An 18,647-nucleotide genomic window follows, 5' to 3' on the forward strand; every position below is an offset into this window, starting at 1 on the left:
GTGGATGTTCTCTTAATTATTTAGGGTTGTCTTAAGGTGACGTCATTGACAATTTGAAAAAATTATTACACACTCCTAAGTGTATTTGTTGGAGAGTGCACGGTAAGGTACGTAATCTCTCACATTCTGTTAGGTTAAAAACGATAAACTTTATAGGATGATCGCCACAAATTCCTTTCCCAAAAACAAACCATGTCCAAATTGGACTTCAAAGTAGGACAATTCAAAAATTTCAGCCAATTGAGCACGTCTAGCTCAAAGTTTGAGTCGAAATTGATAATACAATGAATAGTGGGACATGTCTATGACTTAAAAGTTGGGGTGAGTTTTAGATGGATCAAATTGAAATAAAGTTTCAATCCAAAACTTCGGTTCATATCAGATACATACTTTCAAAAGAGTTTTTTATTCACACTCCACATTTTATTAAATATATTATACATGTTGAATACACTCTGTTTCTGCTTTTTCAATTACAATTCTAAAAGAAGAAACAACTGATACAACTAATGTGCCTTTACCTTCGATTTTCAATTATTCTTTCTGTCCTACCACTTGAGTCTTGAATTACATCATGACCTTATTAACTAAGTTTATCTTAAGTAAAAACACCATAACACTAAAGGTTGTTGAATAATCTTCAATCCATTGCATGACAAATTGAATATAATCTCGAAGAAACGCGTCACTCTGATCTTTCTTCCAGCATTTGAACGCCAACATACCTGCCCAAAGAACAAAATTTGGCTTGGGAAAAGAACAACTATATATTCTTACACAAATAAATAAAAAAAGCAATTTAAGGACTTGGTTAAATTTTTACTAAGTAGTTGTATTATTGTTGACTCTAAAAATTACAAAACCTACGTAGCGCACAGGCCGAGTAACTAATAAGCTAACTACGTCCTTCGGTTGAATGCGGGGCGTGCCAACTCGTCGGCCGAGCTTGGCCGAGGAATAAAATTTGTTGATGTCGTTTCGAGCGCGTCGCTGACTTCTCTATCTTGCGATTGCGACCGAGGAAGGAACACTCTCGGTCTCTGGGTTCTACAGCCTGAAGACAAGGCTACTATTTCTGCGGAGTTCACAAGTCGTCGGAGCCCGATTCGGTCACTGTGATTATATTCGTAAGAGTATAAGCACGTCGAATCGAGACCAAACTATATGGGCACAGGTACTCGAACGTGATGTATGTCTTGATGGTAAACGTAGTTCGGCCGTCGGAATGCCGAACCCTGAAACTCACTTGCGAGTATCCAATCATAAAATCACTCGGCGTCCAGTACGCCGAGCAGTGCAATTCGTAACACCTGACTATGCCGAGAAGGCTAGCACGGTGACCTCTGCCAACAAAGGTTCGAAAACCCTTCTCGGTCGAGACTTAGATAGATAACCGGTCGACCACGACGCAGTGCTGTTTATCCAAACTGAAGGTGCTTCTTGGTCGGCTGATTCTGCGGCAGCAGTGCTGTTTATCCAAATTGAAGATGCTCGCCGGGTGCTTTCACAGCGCTGTTTATCCAAACTGAAGGTGTGTCGGCAGGAAAAGAAAAGGAAAAATCTCAAGGTGTTTGAGAGGTTTTGCGCAGGGCAATTGTATGCTGATTTTGGAGGGCTTTTCTGTTGCATGATTTCTTGTATTTATAGTACCCCATTCCTTGAAACCAATTATGATTTGGATTGGGAGTCCTTGTCCCATTTCAACTCTAACTCGAACAAAACCCACTCCCACTGGGATTCTAAATTTTCCTTCTTTTCGAGACTCTATTCCTTGCCGGTCGAGAATCCTGGTCGCACCAGGACTTCCTCGACCTTTCCTATTCATCCGGACTACTTAAGATAGGATTTGGCCGACCCTGCCAGCTGGCCCGGGATTTATTATTCGGCCCATAGTATTTGTCATCACCTTGGGCCGAGCACATCCTGCTGCTCGACCCAACAATAGTATTTTGGGCCCAAACATTGCCCCCTTACTTCTGAGGTCGCCGACTGTTAACTCTTGGTCGGGCCTCGGCCTTGAAGAAGTGAAAACGTTTATTGCTTTTTTGGACTTTACTTCCTTAATGACCATTATTCATGCACATTTATGAGGCATGATTGCACTTTCCTCGTTGCCCCCAACGCGTGGCCACATGTCGATTCTTCGCCGCTCTTAAAAGCTTTCAATCATGGGCCTCGAAACCGTGCACTAACTGAAACGTCTTATCCTCATTAATGCATTAAAACTGACGCCGCACGCAATCGTGCGTCTTGGATTTTCGACTCCTCGATCCCATCTTCGCAGGTTCCCAAAATATCCTAAATGATTGGACCCTTTCCCGGTTAAATTTCCCCCCAATTTGAACCAGTGCTTTTCGAATTCCAGTGCTTTTTCGAATTTCAGACGTTTAATCTTCACTTTGAAAAGCCTATAAATACCCACATTTCTGCCATTCGCATCTTACGCTTTCAGAAACTCCAAAATCCCAATTTTATCATTCTTGTTCGTTTAAGCAAAAACTTCAAGTTCTTCCTTCTGCAATATCTTCTCCAGTTCTTCCAAACTATCTCCTATCATCCCTACCAATGGCCTCCTTTATTTTGAAGCTCTCTGACGAGGTCAACAAGTGCAAAGATTTCATTGATCGGAATGCAATCAAAACACTACGCTTCGAGAATGACATGGCCACTACTCATCAGATTCTGGGCCCCCTCTTCAGAGATGCAGTGCCGTCGTGCATCACCAACCTTCTTAAGGAGCAGTGCTTAACACCCCTGCTTCAAGGGTTCGACTGGGCCAAATAGTGCTTGGCTCGGCCTCAAGGAGCTTGGCCCTCGACCACCATAGCTTGGGCCGCCTGGGTGGACCGAATGAGATCATTCTTCGGCGAGGAGTGGAAAGCCCTTGGTATCTATGATGCCATCCTGCTCTCGACCATGGAGATTACCATGAACAAGGAGCTGCTTATGGCGGCCTTGACTCTATGGTATTCGGCCACCAACACCATGGTCATTCCTTTCGGCCCTCTCGGCCCCACCGTCATCGACATCTCAGCTATCCTTGGGACTTCTCCATCCTGCCTCCCAATCGACGCCGCTCTTTCTGAATGCCCCTCCCTCCTTGACCTGAAGGCGCTTTTCGACGAGCGGGCCGTCGAAACGCTCAGCCGAGGCGATCGGGAGCCTTCAAGAGAAGAAGTTCAGAAGCTTCATAAGAACTTTTTCAACTATAATACTCTCATCCTCCACTTTGCCGGCCAAGGCGAGGAGAGTCTCAGGAAGGGAGAACATGAAGCCTTCCTCTTTTACTGGTACAACAAATTTATTTGTTGTACCAGGTCGAACAAGTGCTTGGTCGAGAATATGCCGATGGCCTAGGCCCAGGCTAGTGGTCACTCTCTGGCGCTAAGCCCGGCTATTCTTGCCAACCTCTTTCGTTGCTTGGCCGAGACGACCATCAACAAAATTGACCCGCACCAGATCGGGCCCCTCTGGGTCTTCCAACTCTGGCTGTAGGTCTACTTCTCCACTCTTCGGCTTGAGGTTCCTGCCTTCCAGCGCTCGGCCGCCCTCGGCCCCCAACTGGCCTCTCGACCGGCTCCTCCTTACCGGGCTGACGAGGTCCTTAAGCACTTTTTTAGCCTCGACATCCTTTCGGACGATGAGCTTCTGGTGTGCTGGCACCAGGAGTACCCTGCCTCAATCATGCTCCCAACGGCAGCTTGGGCCAAGACCGAGGATGTGGGCCTCCGTCAGTCTTAAGGGTCATTCGTGCTGGCTCGCGACCTTCCCCTTGGTTACGATGCCCGCCGAGCCAGTTGGGAGGTCTACCATCCCCACTTTGTCGCTCGGCAACTTGGCTACCTCCAAGGTTGCCCCGTGCCCCTGCTCGCCTCTCGCTCCTTCCTGAGCCGGGGGCGTCTTTCTGGTTCTTCCGAGAGGGAGTGCCGGACGACGGAGCAAGAGTTCCAGGATCGGTGCAAGAAGTTCCGTCTTCGGCCAACCGTTCCGGAATCCTTGGGCATCGACACTTTTGGAGATTGGTGGGACGAGTACACCTGCGACTTCTTCGGCGCCTCGGCCGAAGACGTGGTGAGCCAAGTTTTCGACGACCGGCCCAGACCAGCGCCCTCGACCCAACCTAAGGAGTCGGCCCAAGGTATATTGTCGTCCCACTATTATTTTTCTCTTTTTAAACTCACTTGTCTTTGTTATTAATTACTTTGCTCTTCAGGGGGTCGTGTGTCGAGGAAGGTTGAAGTGGTCGCCGCGGTGGCGAGGGCAAAGAAGCTGGTGCCCACGAAGAGGATCATCGCCACCGAGCGAACGGTCCCTGCCAAACGCCCCCACCGAGAGGCCGAGCCGGAGGTTGATGCTCCTCGTCCTTCTAAACGAGTCAAGAAATTGGCGAAGAAGGGTGACCGGGAAATTCATGTCGTCCCCAGTGACACTACTGGGACGCCTGCTCCTGCCGGCTCTCCATCGGCTGCCCCGGCATCTCCAACCCCGATTCCTCCAGCCGTCTCCCTTCCCGAGACCACGATCGATCCAATCGTCGCACTAGCTCTAGCTTCGGAGCCGGTCGTGGCGCCTGCAGTGGGGAAGTCGGCTGCGCCTGTCGAAGCACCCTCGACTCCAACGATCGTTTTGGAGGTATAATTCTACTTCCGCTCGTCTACTTCCATTCTTGACTCTTTGGGTTTCTAGTCGTAATGCAAAATGTTTTTCTTTTTGTTCAGGATGTCGAGAGCGAGAGTAACGAAGTTCCACTGGAACTGAAGGAAAATTTGTGAAAAACAAGTTCATTTGAGCAACATCAACAACATGCAATTAACAATTAAAAGGCGGAATCATGTTTATATGCACTCAAAAACAAAACTTAACCCATGAACTTCAAAGCCTAGTAGATAGGTGAACCAAGACTCAACTCAAAACAAAGTGAGTTGAGAAATCAATACCTTTGTAGATTCCTCTTTGCATAAGCAAAGGATAATCACCCAAAGAGAGGGCCTTCATTCCTTGCATCTTAGATCCATGGATTTGGATGGATGAAAAGGTTTCTCCAAGTTCCCAAAATTGAAAACCTCTAAGTCTCCACACCAAGGCATATTGTAGAAGAAATGAGTGACCTTGGAGGAGTTTGATTGCTAGATTATCCCTCCAAGGTGGCTGAAATTTTAGAGAGAAATGAGAGCTTGTGTTCTCATCCTTTCCCCAAAAATTACCCTTAATGAATTTTGGCTATAAAGTCATACTTATTCCTTAATTCATTTGAGTGGCAAACTTGTAAATAAGTCCAAAACCACTCCTTCTTTAACATGGGATTTATTAGGCTATTTGGGCCTTTGTGAATCATTATTCATTAAGTTGTCACACAACTTAAGTCAATGGACTTGACGTTCGAAGCCCATTGGGCCTTAAGGTCCAAAACTATCCCGAGGTCTTTTAACGAACTTATTTGTTTGATTAATAATCATATTAATTAATCCTTGCCATAAATAATTAAACCATTTAATTATTCTTACTCATCTCCGTTGAATCTTCAATCTCTACCTTACACGGTGTACGATCCATTAGGTTCCTTTTAGCGAGGCAGTGGGCGATTCAAACTCTTTCAAATCGATTGTGAATTGGAACTTACTTTCAATTCTCCTGTTAGTGATAATACACTTTTAGGGCTTCCACAAACCATGGTTGACGCCTAGCAGCATGTCATGGTTACCCAAGCTAATCAGAAAAGGTGGAGAACCTATTCAGTTTTAGGATTACAAATGCAATACGGTCTTTCTCTAATACAATACTCTTGACCACATTGTTTGGTTTGATAGTTTATTCATGTCTACTATCCAATGTGAGTCTTGTGCTTATATGATTACCTTGAATGTGATTTGGAACACATTCCTAAATCTCATTCATACTTTGGCCAAAGATTCTTAATCATATCATAGAGTATTCTCCCTCAAACAGTTTGAAGGTTAGAGATCCCTTGTTGCGCATTCACTTGCCTCCATGGCTAAGTGGCTTAACCTCAACGATGCCGTGGACACCCTCCTGATGGAGTGACTTTGACATAATCAAAGATTAAGGACCTAACCACAAGACAACTGTGATGCCTCAGGTCAAAAGAATAATTTGCATTATCCCAACCATGAGTTCTCATGTGACATGAATATGAGAACTCTTCGTTGATCGTGTTCAGTGAACTCATTCTCTATTGAGCACCTACGTACTTGTCTTGATGTCACACACACCAATGACTCGAGACTAGTCACTCTCCCTGAGAGAAGACATAGCAACGTACTGATCTTAACGGACTGTCAATGCCCAATTGACAATCCTATGATCAGGAACGTTTAGGATGTGTCAACGAAAAAATGGTCTCATGAATCTAACTTCTTTAGATCGCATTCTTCCAATCACATATTCCTTGGACTTATCGTTTAAGCATATAACATTTATATGATACGGCTCAAACAATAATCTTTGCCCTTTACATTTAAACTAAATTAGTTTAACTTTGTGAAATGTCCGTAAAGTATCATCATATGATTGGTTTTAGGGCACATTTCCAACAGGAACGCCGTCGTCGACCAGTCAACTCTCCTCCCGTCCATCCTCCTCCAATCGTCGAGGCGACCACTCGACTATATCCTCCTGCGGCGGATCGCGGCAAGAGACCTATGGCCGAACCTGAGGCCACGGCCGAAACGCCGATCCATCCGCAGGATTAAGATCTCCCCATTCCTCCGCAGAAAGTCTCTTCGGCCTTTGTAAGTCTTGTTTCTTTTGCGTTGATTTTTTCATGACACATGTTTTTAAAAAAAAAACTATTAAATGTCAGGTGCCCGAACGTTCATTTCACCGGCAATTTTATGCGCCGACGGGCGTTGTCTATATTTCCTGGCCGCCGTCGTGGCCATCAAATGTAGATGACCTCCATCGGCCGCGTGAATTGCTTAGCGGTCTAAGGCACTGAGCTCGGCCATTAAGTTCCCTGGGTTCGAGCAATGACCCAGAGGGCATGGCCGAAGTCTCCTCTCGGCAGGTCTAAAACAATCCCTTTTTTTCTTTATGCACTATATCACGACGTCTTACTTTCCTTCACAAAGTTTTCCTTTTATGTGCAGCCATCGTGGGAAGTGGAGCTTGACGCTCTTCTTCAGAGCACGACCGGTAAGGCCGGCTCCTCTGCAGCTCCTGCCGAACCGGCGGGAGCCATGCCCGAGGCCGAAGTCTTTGTGAAGCTGCACGAAGTCCTGTCTCTTACTGCCTCCCAAGCTTTCCGGTGCAAAGGCCTTGACTCCATTGGAGAGTGTCTTAATGACCTCGCCAGCGATGGTCACCTGAGCACGGAGAGTATCTCTTTCCTCACCGATCTCCTGGAGCGGACTCGGCAACACTTTCTTATCTTCGAACGAGCACTACAAGCCGAGGACGACTTGAAGGTGGCCAAGGTCGCGCATGAGGCTGGCCGAGTAGAAATGGAGGCAATCAAAGCGAAGAAAGCGAAGCTGACCAAGTTTGATCGCCAGATCTCTGACCTCCAGCGTCAAATTTCTGACCTTCAACGACAAAGGTCGGCTGCTGCTTCCGAGCTTGAGAAGGACTTTGAGGCCAACAAGGCTCGACTGACGGCCTTCGCTGCCAGTGCACGGCGTATCCAGCAACTGCAGTGCAACAAGAAGACTAGGCAGGCTGAGATAATTTTGAGCGAGGCGAAGTGGCTGGAGCTAAAAGCTGTCCTTGAGACTTTCCTCCCCTCGACCCCCTAGGAATTTATCATTGTATTTGTTCTCTTACTATTAATGTAATGATTTCTTTGTTATCAATACATTGGTCGTTTTGCTATCAATACAATGGTCTTACTCTTGCATTTCCCATGTAATTGGATAGTACTTCTTTAAAAACTTTCCATTAATCGGCAATTTGTGAACTGAACCCGTCTGATCTCTTAGATGATATGCCCCCTTGCCGAGGACTTTGTGAACGACGAATGGCCCTTCCCAATTCGGCGACCACTTACCAAATCTGGGGTCTTTAATCCCAACAGGCAACACAGTTTGCCAAACCAATTCTCCTTCGCCGAACGTTTTTTGTCTTACACGCTGGTTATACGCTCGCTCGGCAATTTTCTTTTGTGCTACCAATAAGTTACTCGCGTCGATTCGACTTTCTTCTAAGTCTTCTAATTCTTGTCGCATCGCTTGACTATATTCAATACTGAACAAATTACTCTGCTCGATTACTCGCAACGAGCTTATACTCAACTCGACCGGTAACATAGCGTCGTGTCCATAAGTTAACGCGTAAGGAGTGGTTCCAGTGGCCAACCGGGGTGAAGTTCGGTATGCCCATAATGCTTCATTTAACTTCAAATGCCATAACCCAGGTTTCTCTTTTACCATTTTTTCAAGGATGCCGATCAACACTTTATTGCTTGCCTCGGCCTGCCCGTTTGCCTATGGGTAGTACGGCGTAGATTGCTCGAGTCGGATATTCAAACTTGCCGCGTATTCCTTAAACCTATCGGCCGTAAATATAGTGCCATTATCAGTTATGATCGTTTCTGGCACGCTGAATCTGGTCACAATATTCTCCTCTACGAAGTTGCATACCTCTTTAGCAGTTAATTCGGCGTATGACCTTGCCTCGACCCACTTAGTGAAATAGTCAGTTGCTACAATTATCCACGCGTGTTTCGCTGCCCCCGATGATGGCGTGATTTTGCCAATTACGTCCATTGCCCAACCCCTGAACGGCCATGGTTTAGTAACCGAGTGTAGTAATTCGGCCGGGGCTCTCTGCACGGGTCCATGAATTTGGCATGATACGCATCTCCGTGCATATTCGATGCAATCCTTTAATATATTGGGCCAAAAATAACTGTGTCACCGAAGCAACCAGCGCATCTTTCGTCCAGACTGGTGTGCCCCGCAAATTCTTTCATTTACCTCGGCCATTGCTTGGGCAGCTTCGTGTGGGCCGAGGCACAATAGTAGTAAACCATCCTCGCCCTTGCGATATAATTCATTTTGATACGACACGTAATTCGTGGCGAGCACCTTCGTTCTCCGGTCGGGTTTCCCATTGGGGTTATCGAGGTATCGTAACATTGTCTTTCTCCAATCATCTTGTTCTACTTGGACGGCATATACTTCTACGGGATCTCCTTGTTCTAGTAGGGATGGGAGCGACATTACCCTTGTGCGTATTACGTGTGCGCGCTGGAGAGTTTGCTGATTGACCAAGGCGGGGTACGGGCGTTGACCTATGGTTGCAATTCCCATAATTCGACCTAGTTTGCCCCCCGTGAGTTGTGCTCCGGAGGCGATCTGGGCGAGTTCGTCGGCATCTGTGTTGTGGATACGTGAAATATGTTCAAATGTGATCCGTTCGAACGACTCGGCCAGGTAGGTGGCGACCATGTGATAGGGAGCCAAAGTACAACTCATGCAACGAAACATGCCGTTCAGTTGGTTAATCACAAGTTCGGAATCACCAAGGACGAGAATGCGGGGAGCCCGCAGATCGTGTAAAACGTGGAGGCCGATAATGAGGGCTTCATATTCGGCCTGATTATTGGTGCAGCTGAAATCTAACTTGAGAGAAAAATACCATCGACAGTGGTTAGGCGACTGAATTGCGATACCGACACCTACCGAGGTCGAAGTACTGGAACCATCAAAATGCATAGTCCAATGGTTATCGCGTGTGGTGACGAAACCAATGTCGACGTCACCTCCCTCAAAACCATAAGGGGAAGGGTGTTGTGCCAGGAAGTCGGCGAGGGCTTGCCCCTTGACGGCCTTTTGGGGTACATACTGAAGGCTGAACTCGGATAAGGCGAGCGTCCATTTCCCGATTCGGCCTTTGACAATGGGCCGAGTGAGCATGTAACGAATTAAGTCTGTTTGGGCGATGACCTGCGTAACTGTTGGGAGCATGTAATGCCGAATCTTGGATGCGGCAAAAAACAACGCTAAGCAAAGTTTTTCGACAGGTGAATAATTAAGCTCTGGTGAATTCAGGTTTCGCCTAAGGTAAAAGATAGCTTGTTCGTGTCCGACATTGTTATCTTGCACGAGGAGACACCCAATGGATTCAGCGGCTGCCGAAATGTACAATTTAAGGGGTTTGTTGCGACAAGGTGGAACGAGCACGGGTGGGGTGGAAAGGGCCACCTTGATTTGCGTAAATGCAGTTTGATGCTTTTCGCGCCATTCAAATTGGTCGGTATCCTTAAGTTTAAGGAGCGTAGAGAATGCCTTCATCTTACCGGCCGAATTGGCGATGAAACGACGGAGGAAATTTATTTGCCCGAGTAACGACTGGAGCTGTTTCTTTGTCGTCGAAGGTGGGGCGCTAATGATGGCACGGGCTTTATTTTCGTCGACCTCGATGCCGCGATGGTGCACCAAAAATCCTAGGAAATTACCAGCCGAAACACCGAAAGCACACTTGGCCGAGTTCATCTTGAGGTTGTTCTTGAGCATGCGAAGGAACGCTTGTCGCAGGTCGTCCAGGTGTGTTTGACGGCGTTTGGATTTTACGACCACATCATCGATATAAACTTCGACGATTGTACCGATTAAGTCGTAGAAGATCATATTCATGGCTCGTTGGTATGTGGCGCCGACATTCTTGAGGTCGAATGGCATGACTACCCATTCGTAAGTACCAAGTGCCCCAGGGTAACGGAAAGCCGTCTTATGGACGTCAGCTTCGGCGATGAAAATCTGGTTGTAACCCGCATGACCGTCCATAAAAGATAGCAGTTCATGATTAGTTGCGACATCAATTAATAAATCTGAGATTGGCATCGTATATTCGTCCTTAGGAGTAGCCATATTTAGATTACGGAAATCGATGCAAATGCGAAGGGCACGGTTTTTCTTTAACACGGGGACGATATTGGCCAACCATTCGACATACCAAGCGGTCCTAATAAACCCAGCTTTTAGAAGCTGAACTAATTCCTCTTTAATGCCGAGTTGTACTTCGGTCGAAAATCGGCGAGGGGGTTGTCTAAAAGGCTTACACCCCTCCTTGATGCGTAACTCATGCTCTACAAGGTTTCAGTCGAGGCCTGGCATTTCATGATAGCTCCACGCGAAGCAATCTTTAAATTCCTGGAGTAACTTACGGAGTTCGACCTTCATGGACGGTGGGAGTAATGCGCTAATAAACAATGTTCGAGGATCATCAGCCGTGCCTACGTTAACTTCTTCTAATGGGTCCTTGACTTGAGGCCGATGATCTTTGAGTTCGGCCGGCGCAGCCTGAACTTTGTCGAAAGAAAAAACGGGGCCGTTATCTGCTTCGGCCAAAAATTCGATTAAATTGATGCCGGAATATGGTTGCTTGGTAATGGCGTACCAATGGGCCAGCAGACGTTCCATTGTGGATGAAACCGCGGCCTGACGCCGTTTTTGCGTGGTGTGCTCAATCATCGGCATTGGTGACTAAATCTGCCAAACCAAGTCTCGCCGAATCCTGTTGGACAGTCTCGGCGCCGACCTCAATCACTTTTTGTACCGAAATTCTCGTCGGCCGCCCATCCTCGTTAAGGCCTTGGAGGGTGATGTAGCCGACGTGATCATCGTAATAGCGAGCCTGAATCATGTTGGTTTCAAATGGTTGGTTATCGGCTGGGTAGACTACGACCGATTTGCCATCCCAAAAGATGAGGACTTAGTAGAGTGATGAAGGAATGCAACTGGTTTGGTGGATCCAGTCGCGGCCAAGTAATGCGTTATAGTCGGTCTTGGAATCAATGATAAAGAATGCCGTCATGTGTTGACGGCCGGCAATGCTAACTTCCAATGGGAGCACTCCTTTGGTCTGAGACTTATCACCAACGAAGCTGCTCATAGTGATCCCTGACGGAATGAGTTCATTATCAAAACGGCGTAAAGCCTTCATGACGGATATTGGCATAATGTTGACTGTGGCTCCACAGTCGACAAACACTTTAGAAATGGGAAATCTTTCGATGTGAGCCGTGACATACAACGGCTTCAGGTGTTGGAGATTAACCGAGGGGGAGCGGGGAAATAGCTCGGCCAAAGCCGCCTTAAGGTTGTCCCCGCTTCGGGTTTCTCTGTCGTCATCGTTTGCGACGAAGTCTACTTGTGTTGCTTCCTCGGCAACCAAGTCCCCGTCCAAGAAATTCGACTGGTGGGTACTTGGTTGGGATTCAGCTGGTAGGACGTGGACCATACTGATCTCCATATGTTCGAGGACCGAGGGGCCCATTAGATCGTGGTCGTCGTCTTCTGCAGAACTAACCACAGTAGCAGTCGACGGAACATCCTCGATCAAACTTTTGAGTTCCTCGGTAAGAACCGGTATCTGAGACGTGGGAACCAAATCGAGTGCGGGTGGGCTATTTTCCTCGGCGATGTTGACTGCTGAAGACTTACGTTGGTCCTTTGTTACACGGGCTCGTTCTTCATAGGCGATATGGGCGTTCCTCGTGTCTAAATATGTATCCAACCGTGCTATCCGTTTTTCCTCGTCGGCCGTGAGGCCGAAGGGCGATACAGCCGAGAAGACTTCGAAATGATAACGTAAATGCTAAAGGTCTTCGAGCGAAAAGGGTAATTCGGCGACGTCGATATCTGTATAAGGATCGACCTCAAAACCAAGGACCCGAGCCTCCCGTATATGTTGGAACCTAGCTTTAATTGCTGGGTCAAAAGTTTTCTGGATAATTTGCTCGGCATCAGGGCAAGTTAGAGCTAAGTCAAGGGCTTCCTGACATGCCTTGGGTAGTCCGTACAAGTCATTTGCGGAGTATTTCTTATGAAACTCTTGCATGTATTCCAGAGATTCACCGAGGAATGAAAGGTGTAAGTTACGCCGTATTTTGATAAATGGCTCGCGCGATGGTAACGGAGAAAGTTTCCTTTCGGCCTCTTGTCTAAAGTGCTCTAGACGAGCTCTCGTTTCCCCAGGCCGGAGAAGGATCTTGATACGTTTCTCAGACTCCTCAATGGTGGTTTCGAAACTGGCAGCTGCTACTTTCTTCCCTTCGGCTAACTCAGTCATGATAGTCGGGGTTGGCCGTTCACTAATGTCTTCCACGGCCTTTTTTGGTTGCCAATGGTTGGCCGGGCTGGCCTGCGCTTCTCGTCGCCGAGCCATGCAATCTATCCGTTGACGACGACGTTTTTGGGATTTGGACAGCGCTGTATATAAGCCAGTCGGAGAATTGTAACTGTACCAGCGTTGATCCGATGTCCTGGGTGGTTTGAAAGTTTTGCGATCGGCTGGTGAGCCCGAACTGTTGGTATTGCGCGAGTAATAATCCTCATTGTAGAAAGGTGCGTTGAAATCCAAACGCCGCCTGACCGAGGTCTGGTCTTTCGACCGTACTTGTGGGCCGAGTCGATCAAACACTTGACGTCGTGGACCAAATCCCTTTAGTGATGTTGTAGGGGCCGTGGGTGGTGTTGAAGATGTCTTCTTCTCAGGTTCAACTGGTGTTTTACAATGGTCACATAAAACCTTTGATCCATGAGTTTCGTCGAATCTTGGCCTCGTCATATGCTCATCGGCGGGTAGCCCCGATTGTTCCGTTGGTGGTGCATTTGAAAATAAATCAAGCTTTAGTCTTGTTCGACCATTCCGTTGACGGATATGCTGCACCGGGACATATTCGGCCTTACCTTTGTTTTTAGGAAGATGAGCATCTACCATACCAATTGTTGTTGAAGGGAAGGGATTGACGTTGACCGCCATTTGCTTTTCCGGAAACTTCAACTTTCCTTTCTCGATCCAACTTTGAATTGTGTCCCGGAACACAACACAATTATTGGTTGCATGCTTATTAGAATTATGATACTTGCAGTATATCTTTCCTTTTAATTCATCGGCCTTGGGGATAGTATGTCCCGGCCGAAGCTTGATGATTTTTGCTGCCAATAATTGATCGAAGATTGCATCAGCTTTGGTGATATCGAAAGTGTATACTTTCGATGACTTACTCATTTCCTCGGCGGCTGAACGGGTTTTAGTATCTTTAGAATTTACTTGAGCCAAAGCCTTGCAAACGTAGGGTTTGTCTATTACTATCTCGGCCGCATCCACACTAGCATACTGGGGATCTTCACTCTCGGCCGATGCATAGCTAACCGTGGGATTCTTATACAATGTCCCCCGAGATGGTGACTTTGATATCTTTTCTTCTCGGAGCAGATAATCATATTGTTCAACGTGTTGAGCAAGTTCGTACATATCTCGAATATTTGCCCCCAGAAACTTCTTTTTGTACTCCACGTCTAATCCGTTGAGGGCGATCATGACGAATTCCACTTCGGGGAGTGGTACTCGGCACCAATTCCTGGCCGACTTAAACCTTGTTAAGTATTCCATAGGAGATTCGTCGGATGCTTGAGCCATCCTGGCCAACGATGATACGGACATCTCCATCCCTGGCCAATAGAATTGTTCATGGAACTTTTCGACTAACTCTTCCCAACTCTGCACGGAGTTGGGTGGAAGATTAATGTACCAGGCGAAGGCTGAGCCTGTCAGTGAAAAATTAAACAGCTGTAACTTGTAAAAGTCGCTATTGACGTCTCCACACTGCGCTGTGAACCGAGCCACATGTTCTAATGAGGATAAAGACGATTCCCCGGCGAAGAGGCTGAAATCAGGGATCTTAAATCCTCGAGGGTATTCAAACCTTTCTACATAAGCCGGGTATGGATGGATGAATTTTGGAAACTTCGGCCCTTTCTTCAGGGCCGAATCAATCATTCTTTGGACTTCGGTCACGTTTACGGAAGCGGCTTCTTCTCCCTGGCTTGGTCCCTCGGAACTATTTCCTGGTCCACATCTTCTTTCTAAGGTGATTGGTTGCGGCCGAGCGGACCCTCTCTCGGCTGGTATGGGCACATTCGTCGAAAGCTGCAGAGGTTGGCCGACCTGGCCATCTTCGAAGGCTTTACTAACCAATAGTTCAAGTATTCTGGTCTGTGTATCGTTGTTACTTCGTATTGCTTCTAGCAAATCATTCATCTTTTGACCAATCGACTGCTCGACCTGACGATATTGTTCATCCAGTCGTCTCCTAAGGAATGTCCTAGTTGGTGGATCGGAACCTTCCCCACCATCGTCGTCACAATCTTCCATTATCCCTTCCACAAACATGCCTGCCGTTTGATTCGGGACTGCTGAGTTGTGAGGTTGTCCGCCGAGACAGATTTCATTTTCTCGGCGTGTTACACTTGTGGCCTCGGGCGGCGCAACAATGATCGGATTTTTTGTAGGGTGCAAATCCTGCACAAGGCCTTGCACTGGCAAGTCAGTTGTTGACTTTCCCATGGTTGTTTTCTTCTTTGTAGACCGTGTTTCAACGGTCATGAACCCCGAAGGTTTAGCACAAAGGTCCCACCGGGCGTGCCAAAATGTTGACTCTAAAAATTACAAAACCTACGTAGCGCGCAGGCCGAGTAACTAATAAGCTAACTACGTCATTCGGTTGAATGCGGGGCGTGCCAACTCGTCGGCCGAGCTTGGCCGAGGAGCAAAATTTGTTGATGTCGCTTCGAGCGCGTCGCTGACTTCTCTATCTTGCGATTGCGACCGAGGAAGGAACACTCTCGGTCTCTGGGTTCTACAGCCTGAAGACAAGGCTACTATTTCTGCGGAGTTCACAAGTCGTCGGAGCCCGATTCGGTCACTGTGATTATATTCGTAAGAGTATAAGCACGTCGAATCGAGACCAAACTATATGGGCACAGGTACTCGAACATGATGTATGTCTTGATGGTAAACGTAGTTCGGCCGTCGGAATGCCGAACCCTGAAACTCACTTGCGAGTATCCAATCATAAAATCACTCGGCGACCAGTACGCCGAGCAGTGCAATTCGTAACACCTGACTATGCCGAGAAGGCTAGCAAGGTGACCTCTGCCAACAAAGGTTCGAAAACCCTTCTCAGCCGAGACTTAGATAGATAACCGGTCGACCACGACGCAGTGCTGTTTATCCAAATTGAAGGTGCTTCTTGGTCGGCTGATTCTGCGGCAGCAGTGCTGTTTATCCAAACTGAAGATGCTCGCCGGGTGCTTTCACAGCGCTGTTTATCCAAACTGAAGGTGTGTCGGCAGGAAAAGAAAAGGAAAAATCTCAAGGTGTTTGAGAGGTTTTGCGCAGGGCAATTGTATGCTGATTTTGGAGGGCTTTTCTGTTGCATGATTTCTTGTATTTATAGTACCCCATTCCTTGAAACCAATTCTGATTTGGATTGGGAGTCCTTGTCCCATTTCGACTCTAACTCGAACAAAACCCACTCCCACTGGGATTCTGAATTTTCCTTCTTTTCGAGACTCCATTCCTTGCCGGTCGAGAATCCTGGTCGCACCAGGACTTCCTCGACCTTTCCTATTCATCCGGACTACTTAGGATAGGATTTGGCCGACCCTGCCAGCTGGCCCAGGATTTATTATTCGGCCCATAGTATTTGTCATCACCTTGGGCCGAGTACATCCTGCTGCTCAGCCCAACAATAGTATTTTGGGCCCAAACAATTATGTACAGGCAATTTCTTGTGGTTGTGTACTTAAATGTACTTGTGTAACATGCATACCTGCCCAACATCATAAGAGTGGCTTGAGGATTGGTCCCTGGTGATAAATTGAATACAGATCCATCATCAACACGTAATGCCTTGATCCCCATGACCCGCAAATCTTCATCAACTACCTTTCCGACCAGGCATCCACCATGGTAGTGCCAAAATGTGGCTACTGTATCTCGACAAAAGGTTTCAAATGATGCATCGTCTGATTGGTTCATTGGTAAAGGCAGTCCAAAAAGGTTGAAACCTTCTAGACCTGGCAAATCTTAAGACTTATACAGTTTCAATGAGTTTGTTTTTAATAAATCACCCATTTTCCTCACAGCACTAACACAACGAGAAAGGTTTGCCTCCTGTGCGAAGTAGTTGAATTTGACATTTGGAGCAACTTTGACATCATAGGATGATTGCAGTTTAAGAGAACCATAGGACAAGGGTCCTGGAAATTTGGCAGCAATTTGCCCGAAACTTGAATTTATGGTCATGGGAATGGTTGGACTAGGGAAAAAACTAAAGGCCTGAGTAGAATATGGCAAGCCGGAGTTAGTCTCTATGTAATAATCACTTGTGATACCAACAACCTGTGTAGGAGAAGGTTCTACTTGAAACGGGGGCAAAATGGTAATGTAATTACGAGGATTATCACGCATAAACTGCCTAATGTAAGGTTGTGGGTGAACAACTGGGATTTTAAGAGATAAAAGGTAAGATTTTGGGCCAACACCACTAAGCAGTAGAAGTTGAGGACTTCCAATTGCACCTGCACTCAATATAACCTCACCCTTACCACGTATCAATGCCCGATGAGACCTCCCGTTAGAATCACTGTATATGATTCCTTTAGCTGACAAACCTACATAAAATCGATATTAGAATTGGACATATATTTAATTTACAAGTAAACAGAATAGATTCAAATCCTTCAAATGTATCAAAGATTCTTTCTTTTTAATGCCATGATAGATTCAATTTTTGTTTTATGGAAATATTGTTGAGAATAAATCATATATTGATGGAATGAGGTATTAACCAATGACACATGGCAAGCAAATATGAGTAATAAGTAAATTGAGCTACTTCCCGTATAGTCAATTGGTTTTATGGTTGAACCTCAACTTTCTTCAAATTTAAATGACCTATAATTGCATATATCAAATGTGTTTGGATACTTGATGCTTTGGAAGAGAAAATGATCCTCTCTACGGTGGCATGAATTGCAACTCTCAGGTTTTTTGGATGTCCTTTATTCAGCAGTTCCACAACTCCATGTCTTTTTCCACGATTGTCAAAGAGCGCACCCGTGACTTTACTTCCCAGAATGTGATCCAAAGTCAGTCCATTGTCTGGACGAACACCAGCTTCTAACATCGCATCTTTCACAACAGATTGCCAGTGTGCTAAATTCGGACGAAATGCTACAGTGTTTTCAACCCATTCATATGAATTATTGACTAAGTTCATGTCCAATTTAATTCCTGATTTCTCGTAGAATTCACTGTCGGCTCTTGAGTATAAACCAATATTGATCATACTTGACCCGCCTAGAACCGGTCCTCTTACATTAGCTACACCATCTTCTGATGTGAACCTCTGGACCGGCGTCTTACCGTCATCTTCTTGCATGAAATTTGCAAATGTCCCATTGACACGCAACACATTTGGATATGCTGATGGAATATTTCCCCTTTCTAGAAGGAGCACGGAGTAGTTTGCAGATAAAGTTGTTGCCAAAGGGCACCCTGCCGTGCTCCCTCCCACAACAATGTAGTCATATTCTTCTTGTAATGGTATATCAGTTGCGTTATTGTACAAATTTCAAGTAGCTAAAATCTGCATTATATGAACAAAAGAGATGAGGAAAAAAGTTTATATAAGGAGAACTGTTTTTTTATTAAATTTATTTGTCATGTAAGTTACTTTGAAAAACCAATGAGACTTTCAAACTATATTTACCAAGGTCATCGAATGGATTGGCGAATGAGGGAACCCCTGGTTGAGGGCAGAACCCAAAAAAGTACAAGAGCAATAATATAGCAGCAGTTGTTGATTTCTCCATTTTGTTTTCGAAGCTAAATATACT

At 46.2% G+C, this 18,647-nt stretch overlaps 1 pseudogene across 1 annotated transcript; it reads right to left on the reverse strand.

Moving 5' to 3' along the window:
* Positions 1–560: 560 nt before the first annotated feature.
* On the reverse strand, positions 561–18,647 carry LOC137714267 ((R)-mandelonitrile lyase 1-like; annotated as a pseudogene). The gene is made up of 4 exons (XR_015960348.1): positions 18,521–18,647; positions 17,737–18,397; positions 16,577–17,420; positions 561–725 (listed from the first exon to the last, which is right to left on the reverse strand). The product of XR_015960348.1 is annotated as a (R)-mandelonitrile lyase 1-like (transcript).

This window comes from Pyrus communis, chromosome 3, assembly GCF_041283825.1.
Source record: "Pyrus communis isolate YQ-2024b chromosome 3, ASM4128382v1, whole genome shotgun sequence".
Classification (NCBI taxonomy): domain Eukaryota; kingdom Viridiplantae; phylum Streptophyta; class Magnoliopsida; order Rosales; family Rosaceae; genus Pyrus; species Pyrus communis.